Source organism: Epinephelus lanceolatus, chromosome 22, assembly GCF_041903045.1.
Source record: "Epinephelus lanceolatus isolate andai-2023 chromosome 22, ASM4190304v1, whole genome shotgun sequence".
NCBI lineage: Eukaryota > Metazoa > Chordata > Actinopteri > Perciformes > Serranidae > Epinephelus > Epinephelus lanceolatus.
In genome coordinates this window covers 37,450,021-37,463,425 of record NC_135755.1, presented here as the reverse complement: position 1 = coordinate 37,463,425, position 13,405 = coordinate 37,450,021, and positions in this window count along the sequence as shown.

The window sequence follows — 13,405 nt, the reverse complement described above, 5'->3', positions numbered from 1 at the left end:
TACTGCAACCCACATGAGCACTTCATCTGCTGTTGTCTTCAGATCTTGGATATATATTTTGAGGGCTCAAAAACTCCATTGCGTTGCTTTAAAGCAAAATGCAGGGCAAAATAAGTAAGAAAATGATGACCTGTTGCTGATAATCTTACATTTCTATGGGAACACAATGATGACTAGTGTGTTATTCATATACAGATGGAGCACACACACACACACCCTCCTGTATATCCTCATTGCTGACAGAGAACACACAACAAAGCATGCACACACACTCTGGAGGCATATGCCTTTCAGTGCAAAACTCCTGCACACCGCTGCTACAAATGACACACTATTTACTAACACAGGGCCAGAAGAAGTCAGCCTTATTGCAAAACGACTCTCATGTCTGCCAAAAGATAATCATATATGTGTGTGGGTGTAAATGCTCACTAGCTAGTACTTAAGCAGGAGTCCTGGTTCAGAGCTGGTATTGATGTTAGCAATTCTCTTGGTCAAGGATTTTGAAATATTCTGCAGTGACTTAAAACACAGCTAAATGTTAGCAGCAAAAACATGATGTTGGTTTGGGTCTTTTTATGGAATGTGATGACAGTAAGAAAAATATGAGTAACACTAAATATTGTGCAATGCACTTAATCATTTTCATTCCAAAAATGAAATTAAAAGATGGACATGAATCCGTATTCAAAAATCCACCTAACAGCACCTCTAAATCTCACTAATTAACATGTTGTTTGTTTAATTTGTATCTTGTTTGTTGAATATGTACACAAACAATATAAAAAATCAACATGTGAGAAGTTATATGCTGAACCTACATATTTCTTGAAAGAGCCAGGCTGACTGTTTCCCCTACCTCCAGTCTTTATGCTATTAGGCTAGCCATATCCTGACTCCATCTCTGAACGTAAAGGTATACTGTACAGAATTTTCAAAAGTAGAATTATTGCCCCGCAGTTGTATGCCTCTGTGCACCAGTCAATTTTCTCTTACAGTTAACATCCATGACTGTGAAAACATGGATGCTTCACCCACATCGTCCCCCCGGCAGCACGGAAGATTTATACAGTCAGCACAGTTTCAAGATCAGTGTCACCAATTCAGTTTCTGACCAAATGTCTCCCTTTTTGTTCCTTGGATATAACATTGAGTAATGGCCAGAAAAGTGTTTTATGCAGATCATTATGATGTCACACTGAAGCTGTCCTTTGACATTTTGGATATTAAATGTCATCACTTCATTATTTTTAGCCAATTAGACATTTGTGTGAAGTTATGTCATAATTAGCATAAGAATTCTACTCAGTTTATTGTTCAGTCCAAGTGGACATTGTGTTAAATTTAAAGCAATTCCCTTAAGGTGTTCTTGAGATATCGCATTAACAACAATTAGATAAACAAGGTCACAGTAACCTTGGCCTTTGACCACCAAAATCTAATCAGTAAATCACTGAGTCCAAGCAAACGTTTGCGCCAAATCTGAAGAAATTACTGTAAGCTGCTCTTGAGATATTGCATTCACAAGAATGAGATGGCTACAATTTCACAGCAACCTTGAACCTTGACCTCTGACCACCAAAATCAAATCAGTTCACTGTTGAGTCCAAGTGGACATTTGTGCCAAATTTAAAGTACTTCCCCTGAGGCGTTCTTGAGGTATCTTGTTCACAAGGAATGGCGGGACAGACAGACAACACAAAAACATAATGCCTCCAGCCACAGCTATACAAAAACAATGTAGTAACAGAAGTAATCCCCCTTAAGTCCTGTACATACTCCACAAGAACAAAGAAATTTGTTCTTTTTCTCAAGGTGGCAAGAACAGGAACAAGAGAAACTGATTATCGAGAAACTCAGTTGCAGAACTCCTGGGAAGTCCTCATAGGCCCCTACCACTGTAGCATACGTCACATGTGCTTTTCCGCATTGACCACGCCCACTTCAAATTCCTGACCAATCACACAATAGTTCTCGGACACCACACAAGTTCTGCCCAGATGATGTGTCGATAACAAGCTGCAAGAACTCCCAAACCAGGGCTGCAAGAAAAGACTGACGTCATTCTTTTCTTGCAGCCCTGTGAGAGCCCTGACCAACTCTTAGTGTGTGACAGTATCGTTATCTACAGAGATTCTCCCCTCTGTCTTGATTCGCTTATTTTCTTCGTATTTGCTGTGTTCAAGACGTTTATGGGCATGTACCCCACAGCACTCAGGTGAGGTCAGGGCTTCATGAAAAGGTATTGACCAGGTGCCAGAATATAAACAGCAGGCATCCAAGAGACACAGCACCAAAGAACAACTCAAATATAGCGAGGCAAACACCAAAGGAAAGTGAATCTGGGGTTGGCTTTTACAGTAACTTTCACTGGCGAACATGTTTACAAACAGTAACTGACAATCTTTCATAGTATACCTCCTGTGACCCTGTATCCTTATATGAGAACATTACATTTTGGGTTTCCGGAATGTTATACTTCATTCTGCTTAACTTAGACCTGCTGTCCTCATTCGTGGACACTTTTTTGTGCCATCTACTGGTAGCAAAAGCACAATACACTAATCCATGTAAAAACCAGATGGCAGCCATCTCTGCAAAGTCAGTCTACAGCTGATCCTGACACAAAAGGTACAAAACCTGATCAAATTTCATTGTTGAAACTGTTACTTATTGTTTGTTGTTTTTTAATGCTCAATTAAGTTTGTAGTTTGACATGAGATACAAATTTGACTAACTTTAGCAATACTAACAAGCTAAGATGTTAATTAGGAAATACTTATATGGGGACATTGGGACTTCATTACTGTCTCGTTTGAAGCTATTGGGATTTTATTATCATCCCATTTGATGACACTGGAAATTTATTATTGTATTATTTCAGCATTTCACACAGGCCAATTAGGTGTGACAAACTGTTCCTACAGTCAAAATGTACATTCCTAGTCTGGAGTGAGCCGAGGCAACGGCTTCATGCTCACAGCTACCTGAGGAGCATTCAGCCCCACCCCGCCCTGCCCCAACAAGAAGAAACATCGGATTCCCCCGACTAAACGCCCGTCAACCAGCAACAGTTCATCCAGATCCTGGGCTGCCTCTCCAACCAGTAAGCGCCCCCGTACGGCTTCACCTAGGGCTTCAATCTTCTACAGCCTGTCGCCCAGTCCTCCTGCTACTGCTGCTACTGCGGCTAACGCGGCTAACACAGCGAATGCTAGCACTCTGGTTTTTCCACCGCCAGAATTTATTCTGCCGGGTGATTCAATGTTTAGGTCCATCGCTATTCCTAAAGGAATCACATATTCATTCTCAGGTGCTAAAATCTTTGATCTGCTTGAATACACCCCCGCTATTATCGAGCGTCACCCGTCTGCCCATACCATCATAGTTCACTGTGGAGTAAACGACCTCAAATATAGACAATCATTAAAGCTCAGGGCGGACTATGAGCTCCTGGCAGAGACAATTGAAAGCCTGGGAAAAAGGTGTATTTTTTCAGGCTTGATCCCTTCCCTTAGACGGGGGTCTGAGATGTTTAGTAAGCTCTACAGTGCTGATCAGAGGATAAGCAACTTTTGCACAGCGTGTGGTTATGGATATATAAACCACTTTGACTCTTTTTGGAACAATTCTGATTTGTACAAGCATGATTACCTCCACCTCAATAACAAGGGAATTACAGTTCTGGCCTCCAACCTCGCCACCCACCTGTCCAGCCTTATTGACTGACGCCATTTCTCTAGTTATACAAGTGCAGCTCAGGAATATAACAGTACCATCTATTCTCCCCATGCTCCACACAAACATGTAACCTCACATTCGTCAGCTGCTATCCGTGAAGCCTGCCCCTCCCTCATCCCAGTCATAACTCACAACAGGCCTGTGCGTAACGTCCATATTAATGACAGTTCTGATTCCAAAGCAACTGAATTTCTGGATTTTCTCTCTAGTTTCGATTTTATCTAACATGTCAAAAATGCCACCCGCAATCGTGGTAATACATTGTATCTTGTTTTTACGAAAGGCATCACTGCTGGCATTTCATCCATATTGCACATCCCTGTCTCTGGCCACTCCTGTATCTTTTTTAATATTGCGTCCTGTGTGCTGAGTGTACGCTCTGAGCCTAACCCCCGCTCCTTTCACCATATAAATGACCATGTTAAGTCCCTTTTAGCTGACTGTCTGCCTGATAAGCTTGAATCAGCGTCCTCCATGAACGTGTCTCTCAACTGCCTCACTGATTACATAAATAGTGCAATGCTAGAAACACTTGAGTCTTTCGCCCCTCTTAAAACCAGTAAAGGCATGCAAACTAAATCTGTGCCCTGGTTCTCAGACAACACTCGCTCGCTAAAGCGGACTTGTCGCAGACTAGCCCAACTAGGCTATTTTTTTTTTTAATTTTATATACTTTATTAATCCCCAAGGGGAAATTCAATTTTTCACTCTGTTGTCAATTACACACAGGTCCGAACACACACATGCACAAACTGGACCTATACATGCACTAAGTGGAGAGATGTCAGAGTGGGCTGCCCATGACAGGCGCTCTGAGTGGTTGGGGGGTTCGGTGCCTTACTCAGGGGCACCTCGGCAGTGCCCAGGAGGTGAACTGGCACCTCTCCTGCTACCAGTCCACGCTCCATATTTTGGTCTGGAAGGTGACCCTCCGGTTCCCAACCCAAGTCCCTATGGACTGAGCTACTGCCGCCCCTTAAGGAAGTCTTAACTTTAGTTAACACTCATATATTAGATATGATCAATATATCCTTATTAACAGGCTATGTACCACAGTCTTTTAAGGTAGCTGTAATTAAACCTCTTCTAAAAAAGCCCACCCTGGATCCAGAGGTGTTAGCCAACTATAGACCAATTTCTAATCTTTCCTTTCTTTCAAAGATCCTTGAGAAAGTAGTCGCAGACAAGCTGTATGATTTTCTCCATGATAATAATTGATTTGAGGAGTTTCAGTCAGGATTTAGAGTGCATCATAGCACTGAGACAGCACTAGTTAAAATTACAAATGATCTTCTAATTGCTTCAGACAAAGGACTCGTCTCTGTACTTGTTTTATTAGATCTTGGTGCGGCGTTTGACACTATTGACCATCACATTCTGCTACAGAGACTGGAACATTTAATTGGCCTAAAAGGTTCTGCACTAAGCTGGTTTAAATCTTATTTATCTGATTGTTTTCAGTTTGTTGACGTTCATAATGAATCATCCTTACGTACCAAAGTTTGTTTTGGAGTTCTGCAAGGTTCTGTACTCGGACCAATCCTATTTACTCTATATATGCTTCCCTTAGATAACATCATAGAAAGAAATCACTCTGTAAATTTCCATTGTTATGCGGACGATACACAGTTGTATTTATCGATGAAGCCAGAAGAAAGTAATCAATTAATTAAACTTCATAATTGCCTTAAAGGCATAAAAACCTGGATGAGCACCAGTTTCCTTATTTTAAATTGAGACAAAACTTAAGTTATTGTTCTTGGCCCCAAACAACTCAGAGACTCTTTATCTGATGACATAGTTTCTCTAGATGGCATTGGTCTGGCCTCTAGCACTACCATAAGAAACCTCGGAGTAATATTTGATCAAGATCTGTCGTTTAATTCTCATTTAAAACAAACCTCACGGACTGCATTTTTTCATCTGCGTAATATTACGAAAATTAGGCCTATCCTGACCCAAAAAGATGCAGAAAAATTGGTCCACGCTTTTGTTACCTCTAGGCTGGATTACTGTAACTCTCTATTATCAGGTAGCTCTAATAAGTCTTTAAAAACTCTTCAGCTAATTCAGAATGCAGCAGCACATGTACTAACAGGAACTAAGAAACGAGATCACATTTCTCCTGTTTTAGCTTCTCTGCTCTAGGGTTGGGTACCGTTCATAATTGAACCAATACGGTACCGATACCGGTATCTGGAATTCGGTACCGGTACCAAACGATACCTTATTTCAGTACTTTTTAACCCCATAGGCCCTAGGCCTTTTTGGGGTATTTTTACTGCCTTTACTTTTACGCTCATATCACAGTCATTATAAAGGCTACATACACATGCTATATCTTGTTTTTTTCAGGACAATCTGGGCCAATCATTTCATGTCCTTCTATGTGCCTGTATTTTATATTAATTTTTATATCAATGAAAAAAAACAAATCTGTGTGCCTAAATTCTTACATTTTTACATGTATCTCAGCGTAGCAAGTTGGAAAAAGACATATTCTACCATATATGAAGAGGGGAGACTCTCTGGAATCTGGCAATATTAGAACCATGATGCTGGGACATTCTGTCACTTCACAGTTGTCCAAAACATGTGGTTTGTGCCAGGCGGACATGTTTGCCAGCATTTTTTCATTACTGCAAGAAATTCTATTGACTCATTCACAAGTCAAAAATGTGTTTTATCTGAAAGAAACATGCAATATTTACATCTAAGATCATAGAAAAATAGTCAACCAAGTGCAATGATGTTTTCCAAGATAATATTTGTTTTTCAGTTTCAGTTATATATTGGGGAGACATTTTGGGCATTGGTGGGGGGGCACGTGTCCCCCTCAATGTATATGGTGACTACGGCCCTGTCAGCATGCATTAGGCTGCAGTTGTCTGGGTGCGCAAAGGTGAAGTGGCTGGTCTTGTCATACAAAGTTTGATGGAGTGTCAACTGGACAATATGGAGATATTTGCATCTTGAAAGCCGGACTACAAGTGTGGATAGACAGGGAGAAACACACGCAAGGCTAAGACGTGGTAAGATACGATATTCCTCACTATATGAAGTGACTGATAACAAGAGCTGTATAATGGATTGTAAAGAAACTCGTCAAGTTTTTATTTTGTAGACAATTGATCTGTATTTAGAGCGTGATGGGATGACAGCACAATGATGTGTGTGGTGCTGCGCTTTCATATGATATGCGTGGCATTTCTGTGCAAGCCTGCGTTCGCGAGTAATCCATCCAAGAGTAATGTGTGTGCAAAGCTGTATGAAAGCTCTGTCATACATCATTTTATTGTAATTTTTTGCTGTGAAAACATTAGATTACCGACAAGTGCTTGGCCTTGTCGGAAAGCTACAATTCTACTGTTTCCGCTGATATACGTGGCTTCTCGCTATGACACACGGTCGCAGAGAAAATCTACAGAGAAGAACGGGTGTGAATTTGGACGCACTATGCGTCGTTCGGGCCCATAGTCTATACTTCTCAGTTTCAACATTTTATTGAGAACATTTAGGAACAGTGCTGCATGTTAACTTTTGTCTGCACATTGTTTTTGTCACCATTGTTGCTGAGTCTGAGGTGCAAGTCATGCGCTCTCGCTCCGCCTCCACCTCAGGTACCGAAATTTGGCACCGTTTCAGTACCCGAGTTTCAGTACCCAACCCTACTCTGCACTGGCTCCCTGTAAAATCCAGAATTGAATTTAAAATCCTACTGTTAACTTATAAAGCTCTAAATGGTCAGGTTCCGTCATATCTTAGAGAGCTCATAGTGCCATATTATCCCCACCAGAACACTGCGCTCTGAGAATGCAGGGTTACTTGTGGTCCCTAAAGTTACCAAAAGTAGATCAGGAGCCAGAGCCTTCAGCTATCCTGTAGAATCATCTTCCTGTTGCGGTCCGGGAGGCAGACACCGTCTCCACATTTAAGACTAGACTTAAGACTTTCCTCTTTGATAAAGCTTATAGTTAGGGCTGGCTCAGGCTTGGCTTGTACCAGCCCCTAGTTAGGCTGACTTAGGCCTAGTCTGCCGGGGGATCCCCTATAATACACCGGGCACCTTCTCTCCTTCTCTCTCTTTCTCGTGTCCTGTTACTGCATCTTGCTAACTCGGCCATACTGCATGTCACTGACTCAGCTTCTTCTCCGGAGCCTTTGTGCTCCACTGGCTCTCAGGTTAACTTATATTGCAGCAGTGCCTGAATGATGTGACGTGTGTGGTTGTGCTGCTGCCGTGGTCCTGCCAGATGCCTCCTGCTGCTGCTGTTATCATTAGTCATACTTTTACTGTTATTATACACATATGATTATTGTCACATATGTACACTATCAGATATTAATATATACTTTCAACATATTGTACCACAACAGCCAGAATTATAATTATAATATTATTGTTATTATTATTGTTATTATTATTATTATAATTATAATTGTTATTTTTATTATTATAATGTTATCAAAAGTTACCAAAAATATTGAACTGTACATTTAAATTACAGTATCACTTAAAAATAAAGCCAATAATAGCAGAGGGCTCTGCAGGTTTCCATTCCAAGCAAACATCTGTCTATATTTTTAATGCAAATTATTCTTGTGTGTGCCAGGGTAGTTTTTCTAACTCACCCAAATCAAGCAGGCCCTGAGAAAGAATCAGACAGACTTGTTGGTTAAATCTTTAGGCTCAGGTTGGGTTCTGTTATCTTTAAATGTAATTAATAAGAAATATAAAACAAAGTTATAGCTATATATTTTGCTATAAATTAAACTGTTATGAATCTTGTATAATTCTTCAAAAACACCTATGCAAAGCATATCCAAAGTAAACTGAGAGCTGTTCTTGTTCGGTATTTAGTATCTGTACATGCAAGGTTTTGTATCTCGCCTGAATTTTTTCTTGAAAAAAAGATGCTGCAGACTGTAACTGGGAGGTATTAGTTGGCAAACACTATGGAACCAAAGTATGAGAGCTTATCTAGATCAAGCTCAAATTTCATAACAGTACTACCGAAAATGACAATCACACTTTCTAAGGGTATTTCTAAGCGTTTAGAAAAAGAACATTTTGGAGACTCCAAAAGGACCCTTGGTAACCGTGGTGATTTTGGGGTCTAATGAAAGCTGACACTCAGAGGTATCCTCTATACATACTGTAATCACCATCAATATTACTGACAGAGAATTACAGAAGCATTTTTATAACTTGCATGTGGATGAACTTTGTGCATAAATAGAGTAAAAACAAGTGTTATAGTGGACAAGCAGTTTATATAAAAAGTAATACACATCAAACTTTATACAAATCTTCATACACACACATTTACAGCAACCTATATCACAGTGATTCACAGCAAACTATTTACATCTATTTACATATCTGTCAGTATTTGCATATCTGTTTATATATTGGCCTATATTGGGGGAACAGGGCTCCTATATATATATATATATATATATATATATATATGTACATATATATTCCACAGGTGGTAAGCAGTTCACATTTCACACAGTAAAACAAAGGGGGCAACAAAACAAACACTTCTCTCCCCCACTCAGGGAAAGGCAATTTACAAAATGTGTCTTTGTAATTCTAACTCAAGTTTATTTCTGTCTAAATATACAGTAAAATATATGTTATATAATAAAATACTCACTTGTTGAGGGTAATGACATTCCTCCACAAACAGCTCCTCTGCTTTGGAATCAATGGAGACTTCACTCTCCTCTTCAGACTCTGCTTGGGCTTCATCTGATGTAAACTTTGTTTTGGCTGTCCTTTTCACCATGTTTTACGCACATCAAATGGTATATGAATCTCGATCCAGACGTGTTTTCACTCTTATGCACAGAGCGCACACACCCCTTCCAGATGGTTTTAGCTTTACGCACAGTCTACCTTGTTGTGTTTTATGAGCAACCCCATACATATATATATATATATATATATACATACACACACATATATATATATATATATATATATATATATATATATATATATACGGTATATCCCCGTGTTTAGATTTTTTTAGGCTAAATGAAAGGTTAGTCATTGACACACTCAGTTGCAAGTGGCTGGCTCTCTGCATGTCAGCGTCATAACGTTTAGTTGTTTTCTGTTTTGTCACAGGCTGCTCCTCTCCCTCACCTGCTCCTGGTAATTTTCAATTCACCTGCACCCTGCTAGCCGGCCACACCCCCTCATCAAAACAACTCCTCCCACCTGCCTCCACAGCTGCAGCTCATCAGCCATCAGCCTGGTATATAAGCCTCTCCAGCACACACACAGTCTTTGCCAGATTGTTCTTCGCCTACATGCAAGACATTCCAGCACTCATCCCTTGGCTTGATTCCCCGGTACCGACCCTGCTTGTTCCTCAGCCTTCTGTCTCCGACTCCAATTCCTGCCTGCTCCCTTCCTGGTTCCCTTCTGCTTGGCTCTGTGGCTGCATGGTGCAGCACCAAACCTGCTTACCTCAGTTCTCCAGGTTTGGCTAGCTACATCAGACTTCACTCCATTACAAGCAAGCTGAACTCAAACACCCCTGAACTTTTGCATATCTGTGTGAGCATTTAAAGTCATTACCAACTGTCTGCCTGCCTCAGTGTGCTGCACTTGGGTCTGCACTTGACCTTTGACAGTACAATCTGGCCAGACATGGACACAGCGCACACCTCACCGCAGGTCCACCTGGAGAGAGTGGAGACACAGCTCCAACAGCACGAGGCGCTGCTAGCCTCCACCACAGCCAATGTTCATAGACACAACCCGCACATAGACTGGGCCACTGGGTCGATCCTGGGGTGGAGTTTGTCCTGCCATCGAGTCTGTCTGAGGCAGGCCTCTGCACCACAGCCACCTGCCAGCTTGAGCTTGGCGGGGGTTCCCGATGAGTACCTGGGCTTCCGGGAGGTCTTCAGCAAGGCCAAAGCCACCTCTCTGCCCCTGCATAGACCCTATGACTGTGCCATTGACCTGCAGCTGGGCACCACTCCACCCAGGGGCGGCCTGTACTCCCTGTCCACCCCAGAGAGAAAGGCCATGGAGGAATATATTAATGACGGTATGGCAGCAGGCATCATTCGTCCGTCTTCATCTCCAGCTGGGGTGGGTTTCTTCTTCGTGGAGAAGAAGAACAAGTCACTCCATCCCTGCATTGACTACAATGGGTTGAATGACATCACCATCAAGAACCGGTACCCCCTGCCTCTCATCTCGTCGGCCTTTGAGCTCCTGGAGGGGGCCCCCGTGTTCACCAAGCTTGACCTACGCAACGCCTACCACCTGGTCCAGATCCAAGAGGGGGATGAATGGAAGACGCCATTCAACACTCCCACAAGCCACTATGAGTACTTGGTGATGCCATTTGGCCTCACCAACACCCCTGCCGTGTTCCAGGCTCTGGTCGACGACATGCTCCAAGATATGCTGAACAAGTTTGTCTATCTGGATGACATACTGATCTTCTCCCGGTCCAGACATGCACATGTGCACCATGTCCAGGCAGTCCTCCTGCGTCTCCTGGAGAACTCACTCTTCGTCAAGGCTGAGAAGTGTGAGTTCCACGCTCAGTCTGTCTCCTTCCTGGGAAACGTCATGGGGAAGGGATTCATCCAAATGGAGCCTGCCATTTCTCTCTGCTGTCACTGCTTGGCCTGCTCCAGGCTCACGCAAGCAACTCCAGCTTTTCCTGGGCTTCGCAAACTTTTATCGGAGGTTAATCAGGGGCTACAGAACAGTGGCAGCCCCCCTCACGGCCCTCATCTCTTCCAAGGAGCCTTTCCGGTGGACCTCCGCCACTGCCGAAGCCTTCCAAGCCCTGAAAGCTTGGTTCACCTCAGCCCCCATCCTTCAGATGCCTGACCCAGAGAGACAGTTCGTGGTCGAAGTGGATGCCTCCGACTCTGGGGTTGGGGCTGTTCTGTCCCAGAGCTCCGCCTCAGACCAGAAGCTGCACCCCTGCGCCTTCTTCTCCAGATGCCTGACCCCGGCCAAGAGGAATTATGACATCGGGAACAGACAGCTTCTGGCGGTCAAGCTGGCTTTGGAAGAGTGGCACCATTGGCTTGAGGGGACCAAGCTACCATTCCTGGTATGGACCGACCTCAAGAACCTCGAGTACATCCAGTCCGCCAAAAGACTGAACTCCCGCCAGGCTCGGTGGTCATTGTTCCTCACCTGATTCAACTTTTCCCTCTCCAATCGGCCGGGGTCCCACAGCGTCAAGCCCGATGCCCTGTCCCAGGGTTTCAGGAGGATGAGGAACATGCAGTTGACCCTGACACCATTCTGCCGCCCTCCCAGCTGGTTGCCACACTAACCTGCGAAGTGGAAGAGAAAGCCAGGGCCACCACCCAAGACCAGCCAGGGCCCAGCTCCTGCCCTCCTGACCACCTGTTCTGGTCTCCGGTCTGAGGTTGTCCATTGGGCCCACGGTCCTAGGTTTACCTGTCATCAAGGGATCCAGCGTACCAAGGAGGTCATCCAGTGAAGCTTTTGGTGGGCCTCCCTAGATGAGGACACCCGGGAGTTTGTCAATGCCTGCCCGACAAGCACAAGCCATCCCACCAGGCCCCTGCCGGTCTCCTGCACCCTACGCCTGTGCCTCATCACCCTTGGTCCCACATCTCTTTGGACTTTGTTACCGGTCTGCCACCGTCCAGTGGCAACACCACCATCCAGATGGTGGGGGACCAGTTCAGCGAGATGGCCCACTTCATGCATCTGCCCAAGCTCCCGTCTGCCAAGGAGACAGCCCACCTACTCCTTACCGATGTAGTCCGTTCCCATGCCATCCTGGTGGATGTGGTCTCCGACCGGGGCCCCCAGTTTGCCACGGTCTTCTGGAGGGAGTCCTGCTCCCATCTGGGGGCCATCGTCAGCCTGTCCTCGGGATTCCACCTCCAATCCAATGGCCAGACCGAGCGCATGAACCAGGAGATGGAGACAACTCTTCGTTGCATGACATCACAACACCCATCATCCTGGTCCGAACAGCTCCTGTGGATAGAATATGCCCATAATACCCTGACCAGCTCTGCCACAGGCCTCTCTCCCGGATGGATGAGCAAGATGCCTCTATCTTTCGGCCCTAGAGCGAGGCATCTTGCCCGTCCATCCAGGCTGTCATCTGCTGATCAGGTCACTATGCGACCGCATCCAACCATCATTGCTCCAAGGCTCTGGAGTACCAGCCTGGACAGAAGGTCTGGCTCTCCACCCATGATCTTCCCCTGTGGGTGGAATCCAAGAAGCTTGCTCCCCGGTTCATCAGTCCATTTGAAATCTTGAAGGTCATCAACTCGCCGGCAGTTCGGCTCAAGCTCCCAAGATCCATGCACATTCATCCCACATTCCATGTTTCCAAGGTCAACCCAGTCCGAGAGAGCACCCTGGTCCCTGCTGCTCCACCTCCTCTGCCTCCCCGCCTCATTGACCTGGGGTCCACCATATCCTACGGTCCCGTCGGCGTGGGGGAGGCCTCCGGTACTTGGTGGACTGGGAGGGCTATGGTCCTGAGGAGAGGTCCTGTCACAGTCTGCTCCTTTCCCACGCCTGCTCCTGGTAATTTTCCATTCGCATGCACCCTGCTAGCCAGCCACACCCCCCTCATCAAGACAACTCATCTCACCTGCCTCCACAGCTGCAGTTCAT